This window comes from Dipodomys merriami, unplaced genomic scaffold (genome assembly GCF_024711535.1).
Source record: "Dipodomys merriami isolate MVZ:Mamm:240054 unplaced genomic scaffold, mDipMer1.0.p SCAF_233, whole genome shotgun sequence".
In the NCBI taxonomy this organism is placed as follows: Eukaryota; Metazoa; Chordata; class Mammalia; order Rodentia; family Heteromyidae; genus Dipodomys; species Dipodomys merriami.
In genome coordinates, this window is record NW_027203749.1 from 718,548 (window position 1) to 733,297 (window position 14,750).

At 53.7% G+C, this 14,750-nt stretch overlaps 1 protein-coding gene across 6 annotated transcripts in view; it reads left to right on the forward strand.

Moving 5' to 3' along the window:
* The first annotated feature begins 3,127 nt into the window (after nucleotides 1–3,127).
* Nucleotides 3,128–14,750, forward strand: part of LOC138835348 (beta-citrylglutamate synthase B) — a 45,869-nt gene continuing 34,246 nt past the window's right edge. For 5 of the 6 annotated variants that reach the window (XR_011374558.1, XM_070033944.1, XM_070033945.1 and 2 more), the window contains exon 1: nucleotides 13,653–13,962. The gene's annotated coding sequence lies outside the window, so the exon portion shown is untranslated. Of the gene's footprint in view, nucleotides 3,216–13,652; nucleotides 13,963–14,750 lie in introns of those variants that run through there. The other variant, XM_070033943.1, reaches the window with a different exon arrangement.

Here is a 14,750-nt window from a genome sequence, read left to right on the forward strand (position 1 = left end):
TTTCTCTCTTTCTGATCCTGGGGCTTGAACTCAGGGCCTGGGCGCTGTCCCTGAGCTTCTTTTGCTCAAGGCTAGTGCTCTACCCTTTGAGTCACAACGCCATTTCTGGCTTTTTCTGTGTGTGGGGGACTGAGGAGTCGAACCCAGGGCTCCATGCATGCCAGGCGAGCGCTCTACCATGGAGCCACCTGCCCAGCCCTCCCTGAGTTTGTTTTGTTTGTTTGCTCCAAGCTAGCAGTCTAGAGCTGGACGCCGGTGGCTCCCGCCTGTCATCCCGGCTACTCAGGAGGCTGAGATCTGAGGCTCAGGGTTCGAGGCCAGCCCAGGCAGGAAAGTCCGTGAGACTCTGATCTCCAATGAACCACCAGAAAACTGAAAATGGAGCCTGTGGCTCAAGTGGTAGAGTGCCAGCCTGGAGCAAAAGAGCTGAGGGACAGCGCCCAGGCCCTGAGTTCAAGCCCCAGGACTGACCAAAGGAAAAAAAACAAAAAACAAAAAAGACAAATCTTGCCCTCCACCACCTGAGTCCCCGCTCCGCCTGTGCTTTTCCTTTTGTAGTTAATTGGAGACGAGAGTCTCACGGGCTCTCCTGGGATCCAAAGCCCAGGGCTGGCTTTGAACACAATCCTCAGATCTCAGCCTCCCCAGTGGCCGGAACTACAGACGTGAGCCACCAGCACCTGGCTCCTTTTGAGTCTTTTGAGATGGGGTCCCGGCTATTGTGTTGTCCAGACTAGTAGAGGCCCAATCAAAATCCTCCTTCCTTACAACTTCCGGAGGGCTGGGATTACAGGCGGGCAGCACCATGCTTGGCAGAGCTGTTGTTGTTGTTTTTCTTGTGCCTGAATATCTTGGCCCTGAACTTGGGGGGGGGGTGCTCCCTTTGCTGGGGGGCTTAGTTCCCGCTAATATGATCACACGTTGCACAAATATCTTAACCACGTGACAGACCCGCCCCACCCCCAGCCAGCTTACAAGGGTAAATCTCAGAGGCTCGTTTTGGCTGAAACATTTCTCAAAATGATGGCCGTGACTGTGTGCAGAACTGAGCAGGCCCTGACTCAAAGACAGGCGTAATTACAACACGCCGATCACACGGCTTTTTTTCTTAGTTCTTTTGGTCGGTCGTGGGACTTGAACTCAGAGCCTGGGTGCTGTCCCTCAGCTCCTCAGCTCAAGGCGGGCGCTCTACCACTTGGGCCACAGTGCCACTTCCGGTTTTCTGGTGGTTCAGTGGAGATCAGAGTCTCACGGACTTTCCTGCCCAGGCTGGCTTTGAACCACGATCCTCAGATCTCAGCCTCCTGAGTCGCTGGGATGCCAGGCGGGAGCCACCAGCGCCTGGCTTCAGGTTATTTTTTTCATGGGGTCTCATTGTCTTCCATCCACAGCCTCTTGCTTGTAGCCGAGATGTCAAACATGTGCTACTACGCCCATCTTGTTAGTTGAGAGAGGGTCTTGATAATTAATTTTTTCTTGGTGGCCCACTCTCCTGGATTAATCCTCATCCCTGCCTGCTTTGTGCCTAGATTAGAGGCGTGAGCTACCACGCCTGGAAATCCAGCCAGTCTTGTTCTTTAATCCTAGACTTTATCCTAGCAGATGACTTTCCTTCCTTCCTTCCTTCCTTCCTTCCTTCCTTCCTTCCTTCCTTCCTTCCTTCCTTCCTTCCTTCCTTTTCTTTCTTTTCCTGATAGTTTATGACTTTTACAAACATTAGTTATATTTGTAACAGATGATAAAACTGACTGGAGAATAGTGTTTCTTCTTCAAACCGAACTGTGACAATCACTTAATATGGTAAAGAAGCTGGCTACCTGTCACCCAGCTACTCGGGAGGCTGAGATCTGAGGATCGTGGTTCGAAGCCAGCCCACGGCAGGAAAGTCTGGGAGACTCTTTATCTCCAGAAACTCTGGAAGCAGAACTGTAGCTCAAAGTGGTAAAGCACTAGCCTTGGACAAAAGAGCTCAGAGACAGCGCCCAGGCCCTGAGTTCAAGACCCACGATGACCACCAAGAACAAAACAGCGGTTAGTTTTGAGTCTACCTCAAACCAGTCCCAGAATGATCACCCATGGTTGTGAGCCAGTTTGCGAGACACTGGAAGTCACAATTTCTGTGTGTGTGTGTGTGTGTGTGTGTGTGTGTGTGTGAGTACTGGTGCTTGAACCTTGGTCCTGAGCACCGACCCTTAGCTTTTTCACTCAGGCTGGTGCTCTACCATTTGAACCACACCCTCTACCTTTCTGGTGATTCATTGGAGACCAGAGCCTCTTCCCAATTCTTTTCCTGTTCCAGCCGGCCTCCAACAGTGATCCTCAGCTCCCGGCCTCCCTCGAGGTCTGGTATGAGCTACTCAGGGCTTCTTCGCCACCTCTGAGAATTTCTCTGTGGAATCTTCTCCCACCCCAGGGAGGGGTGGGGGGGGGATCCAGAACTCTCAGCCCACTGTTTCTCTTTGGAACACCAATAAGGCTATGACCTTGGGTGACCTTGATGCTTTATCTGGGCTGGGAATTCTGTGGAGCCCCCCGGTTCCTCAGCAATGCCCCCCATCTGGCCGGCGACATCAGACCATTGCTTTCCCTGAATGTCCTGGATATTTGCTTTCTTTCTATTCTTGGTGTTGGTTTGGTTTGGGTTTTGGTGTGTTCAAGCCCTGGGGCTTGAACTCGAGGCCTGGGCGCTGTCCCTGAGCTTTTAGTGTCTAGTGTCAAGGCTGGCGCTCTACCACCTGAGTCACAACACCACCTCCAGCTTTGGGGCGTTGAGAGGAGATCAGAGTCTCTTGGATTTTCCTGCTGGTGCTGGCTTCGAACCCTGATCCTCAGAGCTCAGCCTCTGGAGGAGCTGGAAGCCCCAGGCCCAGACACTGTTTGTGGTGTTTCTTCTTCTCTGCACAACTCCTGAGGCATGCTGGGATTTCCTGTTTCCAGCTGGGAACGAGTTGCCTAAAGGAATCAGCACCTGAGCCTATGCTAATGAGCTGCTCCAAGGGGCGGGCCTGGCCAGCCAGGCCGGGCTGTGATTGGTGGGGCTAGAACTTCAGCCCCGCCCACTGAGCTGCTAGGTGAAGTTCTTATAGAGCTTGGGGATTGTGGAGGGTTGGTGGCTGGGGGACAGGACCTCAGCTCCAGGGTCGCAGACACTGGGACCTAAGACTGTGACATCGGCTCTGGGCCATCTACCTGGTTGTCTTTGCTCAACTAAACCAGTAAGCCATTTCTATTTAGTCTTTCTTTCTTTAAGTACTGGAAGGAGACTTGAACTTGGGGCTGAGGTAGGAAGGGAAGGGGAGGAGGGGACTGAGTTCTAGATCTCTCAGATCTAGGGCATTGGTGCTGGATTTTAAGACATCCACTTGGAGTCAGAGGTTTGGTGGCTGCACAAGCAAAAATAACTTAAAAATCTGCCTGTCGTATATATCAGAGTGCTCTGGTCAGAGGCCAGTAGCTCACGCCTGTAATCCCGGCTACTCAGGAGGCTGAGATCTGAGGATCATGGTTCAAAGCCAGCCCGAGGCAGACAAAGCTGAGAGACTCTTTATTTCCAATTAACCAACAAAAAGCCAGAAGTGGAGCTGTGGCTTAAGAGGTAGAGCACCAGCCTTGAGTAAAATAAGCTCAGAGACAGTGCCCAGGCCCTGAGTTCAAGCCCCAAGACCAGCACAAAACAAAACAAAAAACAACCAAACAAGCTGGGCGCTGGTGGCTCATACCTGTCATCCTAGCTACTCAGGAGGCTGAGATCTGAGGATCTCAGTTCAAAGCCAGCCCAGGCAGGAAAGTCCGTGAGACTCTTATCTCCAGTGAACCACCAGCAAAAAGCCGGAAGTGGCGCTGTGGCTCAAGTGGTAGAGCACCAGCCTGGAGCTGAAGAGCTGAGGGACAGCGCCCAGGCCCTGAGTTCAAGCCCCATGACCGACCAAACAAACAAAAACCAACAGATCTTGGAATTCCTGTGTGAAGAGAAGGCTGTAGTTCTCAAAGACGAACAGCAGAGGGCGATAAGTAACTTCTGTTCCTCCAGCCAGTTTCTAATTCTTGGTAGATCTTTTCCTGACTGGGATTTGAACTCAAGACACTGGGACTTGCTAAGCAGGCCCTCTACTACTTGAACCACGCCACCAGCCTTTTTTACACTCATTATTCTCTTTCTTTGCTGGAGACAAGGACTCTGAAGAAAGAATTCAGTATCTGACACTTTTGCTTGCCCGCTGAATCTCGCCTCCAACTCAGGTTCTTTATTTTTTCTTTCTTGTTTCTTTGTCTTTCTCTTTCTTTTGGTTATTTTCAAGAGAAGGCTCACTTTATGCCTGAGCTGGCCTTTTCTTGTAGCAGGGCAGGCGTGGTTGAGTTTAGGGTTTGGCTCTGTCTCACCTCTAGATTTTTCATACAAGGCTGGCGCTCTACCACTTGAGCCACAGCGCCACTTCTGGCTTTTTCTGTGTCTGTGGTCCTGAGGAATCGAACCCAGGGCTTCATGCATGCTAGGTGAGCGCTCTACCATTAGGCCACATTCCCAGTCCCTACAATTTTTTTATTTTTTGGTACTGGTACCAGGGTTTGAACTCAGGGACTTGAACTCTCAGCTTTCTGATCATAGTTGGTGCCCTACCACTTGAGTCACACCTCCAAGTCCAGCATTTTGCTGGTTTATTGGAGACAAGAGTCTCTCCGACGTTTCTTCCTGGTGCTGGCTTTGAACTGTGATTTCTCAGATCTCAGCCTCTTGAGTAGCTGGGACTACAGGCGTGAGCCACTGGCTCCTTACTTGTGTGGTTGGTTGTTGTTGAGACAGGAGTTTCCTAATATTCAGGTTGGTGCCAGCTCTGTGAGGCTCCTTCCTGCCTCCTGAGGGCTGGGATTATAGGCAGGTGTGACCAGGCTTGGCTTTCTAGGAGTTGCAGTGTTTTGAGGTTTACATACAAGTGCATGAGCCAATCCATTTTGTTTGTTGTAGATGTTGAGGATTATATATGCTATCCTACTCTCTATTCTAGATGTGTGTGTGTGTGTGTGTGTGTGTGTGTGTGCGCGCGCACACACACCAGTCCTGGGGTTTGAACTCAGGGCCTGGATGCTGTCCCTTAGCTTTTTTACTCAGGGCGGCTGGTGCTCTGCCTCTTGAACCACACCTCTACCTGTGGCTTTTTGCTGCTTCTATGGAGATCAGAGTCTCACAGACTTTCCTGCCCAGGCTGGGTTTGAACCACAACCCCCAGATCTCAGCCTCCTGAGGCGCTGGGATGCTGGGCGTGAGTCACTGGCTCCTGGCAATACGTTTTCTTTAACCATTTGCCGTTATCTATCTTCCTGTTTCTTTTTTCAGGGCTGAGATTTGAACCCAGGGCCGTGCCACAAGGCTGCATCCTCAGCTTTTTGCTTTCTTTTTTCTTTTTCTTTTTGCCAGTCCTGGGATTTGAACTCAGGGCCTGGGCTCTGTCCCTGAGCTTCTTTTGCTTCAGGTTAGCACTCTACCACTTGAGCCACAGCATCGCTTCCGGCTTTTTCTGTGTCTGTGGTACTGAGGAATCGAACCCAGGGCTTCATGCATGCGAGGCGAGCACTCTACCACTGAGCCACCTGCCCAGCCCCAGCATTTTGCTTTCTGAGTAGCTAGGATTACAAGCTTTGCTTGTTTTGTTTTTGTGCTGGTCCTGGGGCTTGAACTCAGGGCCTGAGCACTGTTCCTGAGGTTTGTTTCCTCAAGGCTGGTGCTCTACCACTTGGGCCACAGCCCCACTTCTGGCTTTTTGTTGTTGTTGTTGGTTATGTAGAGCCATAAGACTCTCAGTGACTTTTCATCCTGGGCTGGCTTTGAACCAGGAGCTTTTCCCATGAGCAGCAAGGATGGCTGGTGTGAGCCACCAGTGCCCGGCTTATTCTAGACGTTTCTTTTGGCATGCTCCTTTAACCAAATGTCAGCTGATCAGAGTAGAGCCAAGATTGAACTTTGAGATCAGTTATTCACTGATGATCTTTGTGACATTAAAAAAAAATAAAAACAAGATCAAGAGGCTGAGCTCTGAAGATCACAGTTCAAAGCCAGCCCGGGCAGGAAAATTCGTGAGACTCCTATCTCCAATGAACCACCAGAAAACCGGAAGTGGCGCTGTGGCTCAAGTGGTAGAGCGCCCGCCTGGAGCTGAAGAGCTGAGGGACAGCGCCCAGGCCCTGAGTTCGAGACCCACAACTGACGAGAAAAAAAAGTAGCTTTATTTATTTACTCATTTATTTATTTATTTTCCAGTCCTGGGGCTTGAACTCAGGGCCTGGGCGTTGTCTCCGAGCTGCTTTTGCTCAAGGCTGGTGCTCTACCACTTGAGCCACTGCGCCATTTCTGGCTGCTCTGGTCCCAGGGCCTGAGCGCCATCTCTGCACTTTCCCAGCTCAAGCCTGGCCCTGTCCCACTTGCATTTTGCAAAACACTGAACACCCACCTTGGCGCTCTCCCACCTGAGTCACGCCTCCGGCCCAGCTTTTTGCTGGCGACGTTGCAACTCTTCCGTGCCAAAATTTCCCTCCGTAGACCCAAGTTAGGGCACCGGGGACCCGCCTGCAACCCGGGGCCTGCATTCTGTCAGGTTGGTAGAGCCAAGTCACCCGGTGAGGGAAGGAAAAGTCTGTGTGTCTCCTTTCAGATGCTGGGTCTGTGCGCGCTGCTGATGGTCTGGGAGCAGCCCTGGATGGTTGCAAATGCTGATGTCTTCGGGGTTTTGCCTTGTGTGTGGTGGTGTGGAATGTGTGATCTGAGTCCTGGCCAAATTCTTCTCTTTCCTGCTTTGATCATTTCAGGGCAGGCGAAGAAAGCCGAGCCTCAGCGAAGTCAGAGTGTGGAAGAAAATACCAGAAGCAAATGGGGGGGTGGGGGGGTACACGGGGAATCTGGTGCAAAGGGAGGGGGGGGAGGAGAATTTAAAGCGGGAGGAATGAGAAAAAGAGAAAAGAAAAGAGCACTAGAAACTTCAAGCTGGGCGCTGGTGGCTCCCGCCTGTCATCCCAGCTGCTCAGGAGGCTGAGATCTGAGGATCGTGGTTTGAGGCCAGCCTGGGCAGGAAAATCTGTGGGACTCTGATCTCTCATGAACCACCAGAAAACTGGAAGTGGCGCTGTGGCTCAAAGTGGTCGAAATGTCTAGAAATAGCTCTAGAAATATATATGGCAGGCAAAGTTTGGTTAGACCAAAATGTTTAAATCATTTAAATATGGTTATTAATATGGTTTAGCTGGGCACCAGTGGCTTACACCTGTCATCCCAGCTACTCAGGAGGCTGAGATTTGAGGATCATGGTTCAAAGCCAGCCTGGGCAGGAAAGTTTGTGCGACTCTGATCTCCAATGAACCACCAAAAAGCTGAGGGATAGTGTCTAGGCCCTGAGTTCAAGTCCCAGGGGTTGCATACACACACACACACACACACACACACACACACACACACACACACACACACACACACACACACACACACACACACACACACACACGCGTTCATGGCTTAAAACCTTACCAGTTATTCAGAGAAGAGCATTAGTAGTTATTGGAGGAAACCATCCATCCATCCATTCATTCATTCATGTCAGTACTGGGGCTTGAACTCAGGGCCTGGGTGCTCAGCTGCTTGATTCATCTTAAAAGCTGGTGTGCTGGCCAATACCCGATCTCCACATTCCAAAAATGGCTGTTATGATCAAATCAGTGGGTACAATGTAGATCGGGAGCGACATATTTGAGTCAGCCAGGATGCTTATTTTCTTCTCTATACTCGTGTGTGTGTGTGTGTGTGTGTGTGTGTGTGTGTGTGTGTGTGTGTGTGTGTGTGTGTGTGTGTGTGTGTGTGTACTGGGGCTTGAACTCAGGGCCTCATGCTTTGGCTTAGCTTTGTTTGCTCAAGGCTGGTGCTCTATTCTTGAGCCAAGCAACTCTGAGTAGCAGGGATTATAGGTGTGAGCTATTGGACCCAGCCTGCCTGCCTGCCTTCCTTCTTTCCTTCCTTCCTTCCTTCCTTCCTTCCTTCCTTCCTCCCTTCCTCCCTTCTTCCCTCCCTCCCTCCCTCCTTTTTTTTTTTCTCTCTCTCTCTTTCCTTTATCAGTCATGGGACTTGAACTCAGGGCCTGGGCACACTCCCTGAGCTTTTCTGTTCAAGTCTAGCGCTCTACCCCTTGAGCCACAGCTCCACTTCTGGCTTTTTTGAGTCCTTTATTGGAGATCAGAGTCTCACGGACTTTCCTGCCCAGGCTGGCTTCGAACCTTGATCCTCCGAGCTCAGCCTCCTGAGTCGCTGGGCTGACAGGCGGGAGCCACTGGCCCCGGCTTCTATTTTTACTTTTTTCTTTGCATCTTGTGAATCGTGTCTTTTATGTCTTCCCTCATCCTTCTCTGTCTTAGTGTTTCTGGGGTGTCATCTTTCTCCTCCCTTGCTTTCAGGGTGTCTTTCTCGGGGGGGGGGGGGGGGCGGGGCACAGGAACGCAGGATGAGGATCAGGTTTGGGCCAAGCAGAGGGGAGGATGCAGCTTTGCCCCTACCTTCTGCTTTCAAAGGGGCTCCCCACTTCTCCTACCCTCCCCCCCCATTCCCCGGGTGATCACATATTTCTCCGCCAGCTGAGACTTGTAGGGTGATGGCCTGCTTTTAGTTAAAAGGCTTTACGCACCAAGTTCCCCACCAACCTGTTTTTCTGCTAAACTCTCTTTGGCTCAGGAAGTCAGAGAGCCCCTTTGTAAAAAGCAGAAGGAGCTGGGCGCCCGAGCTCACACCTATAATCCCAGCTCCTCAGGAGGCTGAGATCTGAGGATCGAGGTTCAAGGCCAGCCCAAGCAGGAAAATCCGTGAGACTCTGATCTCCAATAAACCACTCAGACAATCAGAAGTGGCGCTGTGGCTCAAGTGCTAGAGCCCTTGCCTTGAGCTGAAGAGCTGAGGGACAGCACCCAGGCCCAGAGTTCAAGCCCCACGACTGACAAAAATCAAACAAAAAGAGCAACTTCAACTTAAGAACAACTTGAAAAGCTTCGATCAATTTCATAGTCGTGTGTGTGTGTGTGTGTGTGTGTGTGTGTGTGTGTGTGTGTGTGTGTGTGTGTGTGTGTGTGTGTGTGTGTGAAGATATTGGGACTTGAACTCATGGCTTGAACTCTCCTCTTGGCTCATTTCGGTCAAGGCTGGTGGTACTCTAATACTTGAACTACACTTCCATTTCCGAATTTTCGGTGGTTCATTAGAGATCAGAGTCTCACAGACTTCCCTGCCAGGGCTGGCCTCGAACTGCGATCCTCAGATCTTAGCCTCCTGAATAGCAACGATGAGCCACCCAAATGTCCAGGAGATTCATCTCCAGCAAACTACTCCGAAAAAGCCAGAAGTGAGTGGCGCTGTGGCTCAAGTGGTAGAGCACCAGCCTTGAGCACAAGAAGCTCAGGGACAGCGCCCAGGCCCTGAGGAGCACAAAACAAGACAAAAAGATCCTTTGTTTCCCCAACCCGGAGATTTCTTTGTGTTCCCTATCAGCAGTCTTAGTGAAGAGGTCAAGTTCAATGTGTAGAAGTGGAGTTGAGACCAGGGTTGGGAGACATGGATGGGGGTGGGGGGGTGGGAGGCTAGGCCTGTGTTTGGCTGTTCTAAAGAGATCATTGTATTTCAGGCTGGTTTTAGCCGGCTGGCGCAGGCAGGCAGCTAGATTTACAGCTTGGCTTCTTGTGATTCGCTGGTGAAAGTCTTATTCTTAAATGCTCTCCACCTTGTCTCCAGCTGCAAGAATTTCCCTGTCACCAGCCTTAGATACTTGGTAAAAACAAAACAAAAAAAAACCCACACTATTTTGTTTTTTGAAACTGATAACCATTCGGAATTCTAAGAGATGACATTCTTCTTCACCATTTTCTTGTCTTTTTTTCCCCTGTGTCAAATCTTTCCATTTTGATCAAATTTCCACCTTGAAACTCAGACAGAAAACAGTTGGAACAGATGAGGTCTAGGGAAGCACTTTTTAAAAAAGGACTTTTTAAAAATGGATCTCTAAGCTAGAAATTCAACCAACCAACCACAAACCTCTCCATGAGTCCAACGCTGGTGGCTCACGCCTGTAATTCCGGCTGCTTAGGAGGTTCAGATCAGAGGATCAAGGTTCGAAGCCAGCTCAGGCAGAAAAGACTAAGAGACTCTTACTGCCAATGACCCACCAAAAAGAAAGGTAAAAAGCTGCAACCCTTCCAGTGCCATTGCCAGGCTATCCCAATCGATAGCTGTTTTGTCCTATTGAGGATGAGGGCAGGGATGGGACTAGGCACAAGGTCTGGTTACATCTCTTACTATTACAAGCCCCTCTCCATCCACACCGGGACTCTGTGGGCTAGCACTCGGGGATCGATTACAATCACAGTCTGCCTGTCTAACACCACAATGAGCTCTGTCTTCCTGTGGCTCCTACCATTTGTGGGACCCCCCCCCCCCCGTTCCTGCTCATCCTGGGTCTTCTTGTTGGACCTCTCCCTCTGTTTCCATTTGCCTGCAATTTCTTCCAGAAACATCAGGAAGCTTCCCCCAACCAAACATTTAAATCTGACCCTGTCCCTGGGCTATCAAGAAGCATCTAGATAATGTCTACGCCCCTGCCTCTTATTTGCCAAAACCTATCACATAAAAACCTGTACATGCAGCCAGACGCTGGTGGCTCACGCCTGTCATCCCAGCTACTCAGGAGGCTGAGATCTGAGGATCGTGGTTCAAAGCCAGCCTGGGCAGGAAAGTCTGTGAGACTTTTGTTTTTTGCCAGTCCTGGGGCTTGAACTCAGGGCCTGGGCGCTGTCCCTGAGCTCAAGGCTTGATGCTCTACCACTTTGAGCCACAGCACCACTTCTGGTTTTCGGGTGGTTCATGGGAGATCAGAGTCTCACAGACTTTCCTGCCCAGGCTGGCTTTGAACTGAGATCCTCAGAACTCAGCCTTTTGAGTAGCTAGGATTACAGGCGTGAGCCACTGGTGCTCAGCTCAGAACGCATCTTTACATGGTATCTGTCATACATTAGCTACTGTTAAGTAATCTTAACATTACATACAAATGAGGTCTGTCATTTTTTTATATCTAGTACTTAAGCATTCCCAGGTTTTGATGTTGCAAGAAAGGTGCTGGAATTTGATCTCTTTTGGATTCAAAGGAATTTATTAACAGGGATGATGATCACAGCTCCACTTCGGGTTTTCTAGTGGTTCATTGGAGATAAGAGTCTCATGGACTTTCCTGCCTGGCTTTGAACAGCGATCCTCAGATCCCAGCCTCCTGAGTAGGTAGGATGACAGGTGGGAGCCACTGGTGCCCAGGGACACTTGTTTTTATTTAAACAATTGAACAGAATAGGAGACAAGGAGGTTAACTTAGATCCCACAGGTGCTGGAAACTATTGACCCAATCTAAGCAAGTTCAAATCCAGCTGGGCTCATCCTAGATCGGTTACTAAATTAGACTCACTTGATCCAGGAGACCAGAAAGTTCTCCATCTTGTCCACCAAAGAATTCAAGGACAGAGCAGTAGACAGGTTTATGAATGTACATAGGAGAATGGGTGTCAAGAAAGGACTGGATTTCTTAAAACCTCAAATGCTTTTTGTTTTTTGGGTCTGGTTGTGGGGCCTGAACTCTGGGCCTGGGCGCTGTCCCTCAGCTCTTCAGCTCAAGGCTGGTGCTCTACCACTTGAGCCACAGCGCCACTTCTGGCTTTTTTCTTTTTGCTTATGTGGTGCTGAGGAATCGAACCCAGGGCCTCAGGCATGCAAGGCAAGCGCTCTACCACTGAGCCACCTTCCCAGCCCCCAAACTTCAAACTCTTATTGAGGTTTGCAGCTCTGATTAGTGGTTAGTCCATGATGAATATTCCTGGAGACTTCTAGAAACTGTATTTTTATGTCTCCATCTCTCCAGAAGCTCTGTGTGTGTGTGTGTGTGTGTGTGTGTGTGTGTGTGTGTGTGTGTGTGTGTGTGTGTGTGTATGTGAAGTGCTTTGGGTTTGTAATGGCCAGAGTAGAGAGATTGTTTTTCTTGGGTCAGCAAGATACTGTTGGTCTCTTACGTGACTCCTTTAATGTCAGCGGACAGGATCTGAGTCTCAGCCTTCCAAATCTCTTTCCTGACCCCCTGGGGCTCAATTCCTCCATCCGGTTATATTACCCTTAGGGAACAAAACTAGTCAGGACATGGTTTTATTTCTAGGCTGAGCTTTGGGGATCGCCGTTGGTTCAAAGCCAGCCTGGGCAGGAAAGTCTATGAGGCTCAACATCAACGAATCAGCAAAAACCGGGAGTGGGGCCGTGGCTCAAGCGGGAGGGCGCCAGGCTTGAGCAGGAAAAAAAGCCAAGCCAGAGAGCAAGGCCCTGAGTTCAAGCCCCAGTGTCCGTGGGAATGGCACCGCACCCAACCGCCTTGCTTTGCTTTTGCTTTTTGGGGGGAGCCTGGAACTGGAGCTTGCTCACTGACCCCACTGCACCGGGCCCTCCACCCCATCCAAGGCTTCCGCTTTGCCTGCAACTTACCAAGTTTAGAGTCTCAGAGCCTTCGGGCCCTTTGCTTTTTGGTGGTTTAAACGCGGGGATTAAAAAGAGTCGCATGGCCTTTTCTGCCCAGGCTGGCTTCGAACTTGCCACCCTCACATCTCAACCTCCTTGGGTCGCTCAGCTCCAGCTGGGCTTGGCAGTGCTGGACCGTCCAGCAATCTGGGCCACCAGGTCCTAACCGGTGTCACCCAGGCGGGCCTCGAACTCGCCATCCCAGACAAAGGCCTGGATTGTCTGGGCTGCGGCGGATCGGGATGGGGATCGGCACTCCCGGGGTGGGGTGCGGGGGTGCGGGGCCCAGGCCGGGGTCTCCCCGCCACCCCCCCCCCAGGGCCGACCGCAGGGGCTGCGGTGGGGGCGGGGAGGGCACAACGGAAGGCAGGGCTCTTCCCGATCGCCCCCCCCGCCCCCCCCCCCACACCGGTTTCCCCTTCTCAGCGAGGACGGTTTGGGGCGGGTGGACAAGCGCGTCCTCGTGGCGCGCGCGCGCGTGCCCGCGCCTCCCAGCGCGCGCCTGCACGGATGGAAGGATGGATGGAAGGATGCAGGCAGGGATGCAGGCAGCGATGCGCGCACGCGCGGGCGCAGGGCTGGGCGGATGCACGCGTGCGGGCACGCGCGGGGGCACGCGTGGACGCAGGCTCGGCGGGGATCCGGGAGGGCGGGGGTCCGCGCCACGCAGGTGTCCGGTCCGCCCCGCGGCCGCGCCCCGCCCTCGTCCCCGCCCCCTGTCCCCACCAACCAACCAATCACCCGACCTCGTTTCCCCGACCCCGCCTCTTGGTCCTCCCTCCCACTCCAACCAACCAACCAGCCTCGCCTGGGACCACGCGCGCCCGCCGGGTGGGCGTGTCGGGAGGGCCGAGGGCGGGGCAGTGCGCGTGCGCGCGCGCCCAGGCGTCGGAGCGCGCGCGGGCGTGGAGGCGGGGGTCGCGCGCGCGCCGCCGCCGCGGTGGGAGGGAGCGCGCGGAGCGGCGTCGCGCGCTGTGTGTGTGTGTGTGGGGGGTGTGTGTGTGTGAGAGCGCGCACGCGCGCGAGCGAGCGTGGCGTGTGTGACTGAGCGACAGCGCGGGCGCGGCGGCGGCGGCGCGCACGCGCGCGGGGGAGGGAGCGCGCGCGCGCCGGAGCGTGTGAGGGAGCGAGGAGCGGCCGGGCGGCAGCGCGCGCGCGCGTGTGTGCGTGTGTGAACGTGAGTGTGTGGACGCGTGTGTGTGAGTGTGTGAGGGGGGAGTGTGTGAGGGAGCCGGCGCCCCCCGCTCCCTCCGCGAGGCCGGGAGGCCGTGGAGGACGCGCGGCCTGGCGGGGCCGCCGGCGGCGGAGAAAGGAGGCGGCTCCCGGCGCCCGACCGCTCCCGCCCGCCCTGCCGCCGCCGCCCGCACCCGCGGCCCGCGCTTCCCCGCGGCCGCCGCCCCCCCCAGGTGAGCGACGGGGCCCGGCGGGGCCGGGGCGGCGGGCGGCGGGGCCGGGGGCCGCGGTGACAGCGGCGCGGGCCGGGCCGGCGAGGCCGGAGGGCGGGGCGGGGCGGGGGACCCCCGGGACCCCTTCCCTGCCCCCCATCCGCGTCCTCCCCCCCTCCCCGGACGCCGACCCCCCCCTCCCGCGGTGGGGTGGGCGCCCCGGGATCGCGGGGAGTGGGGGGGCCCCGCACCCCCTCCCCGCACCCCCTCCCCGCACCCCCTCCCCGCACCCCCTCCCCGCACCCCACGCTTCCCACCGTCCCCCCCCCCCCCGCCTCCCTCCCTTTGCTCCTTTGACAGCCTCGTGGGTGGAAAGAGGGGCGCCCGCGGGGTTCCCCCCGTTTCTTTTGAATTAAAATGGTGATTTTTTTTTTAAACCCTCCCCCCCCCCTTTGGATCATGCTGTGGGCATCTTCACCCCCAATGCCAGACAACGGGGTGCAGCGCCCACCCGCTGCCCAGCCCCCCCCACCTCCCATGTGCAGCCCCAGCATGTCCCCCCACCCCCCGTGTCTGTGTTTCCCCCCAAATACAGATAATACCGGGCTGTGTGTCCCGCTGGCGGATCGCTTTCCAACTAGAATGGGAGAATTCTTCCCCTGGATCGTTACCTGTCAGTGAGTCCTTAGGACACAGACAGACAGACACACACACACAGACAGATACAGACACACACAGACAGACACTGATACACATACAAAGACAGACAGACACACAGACAGATACAGACACACACAGACAGACAGACA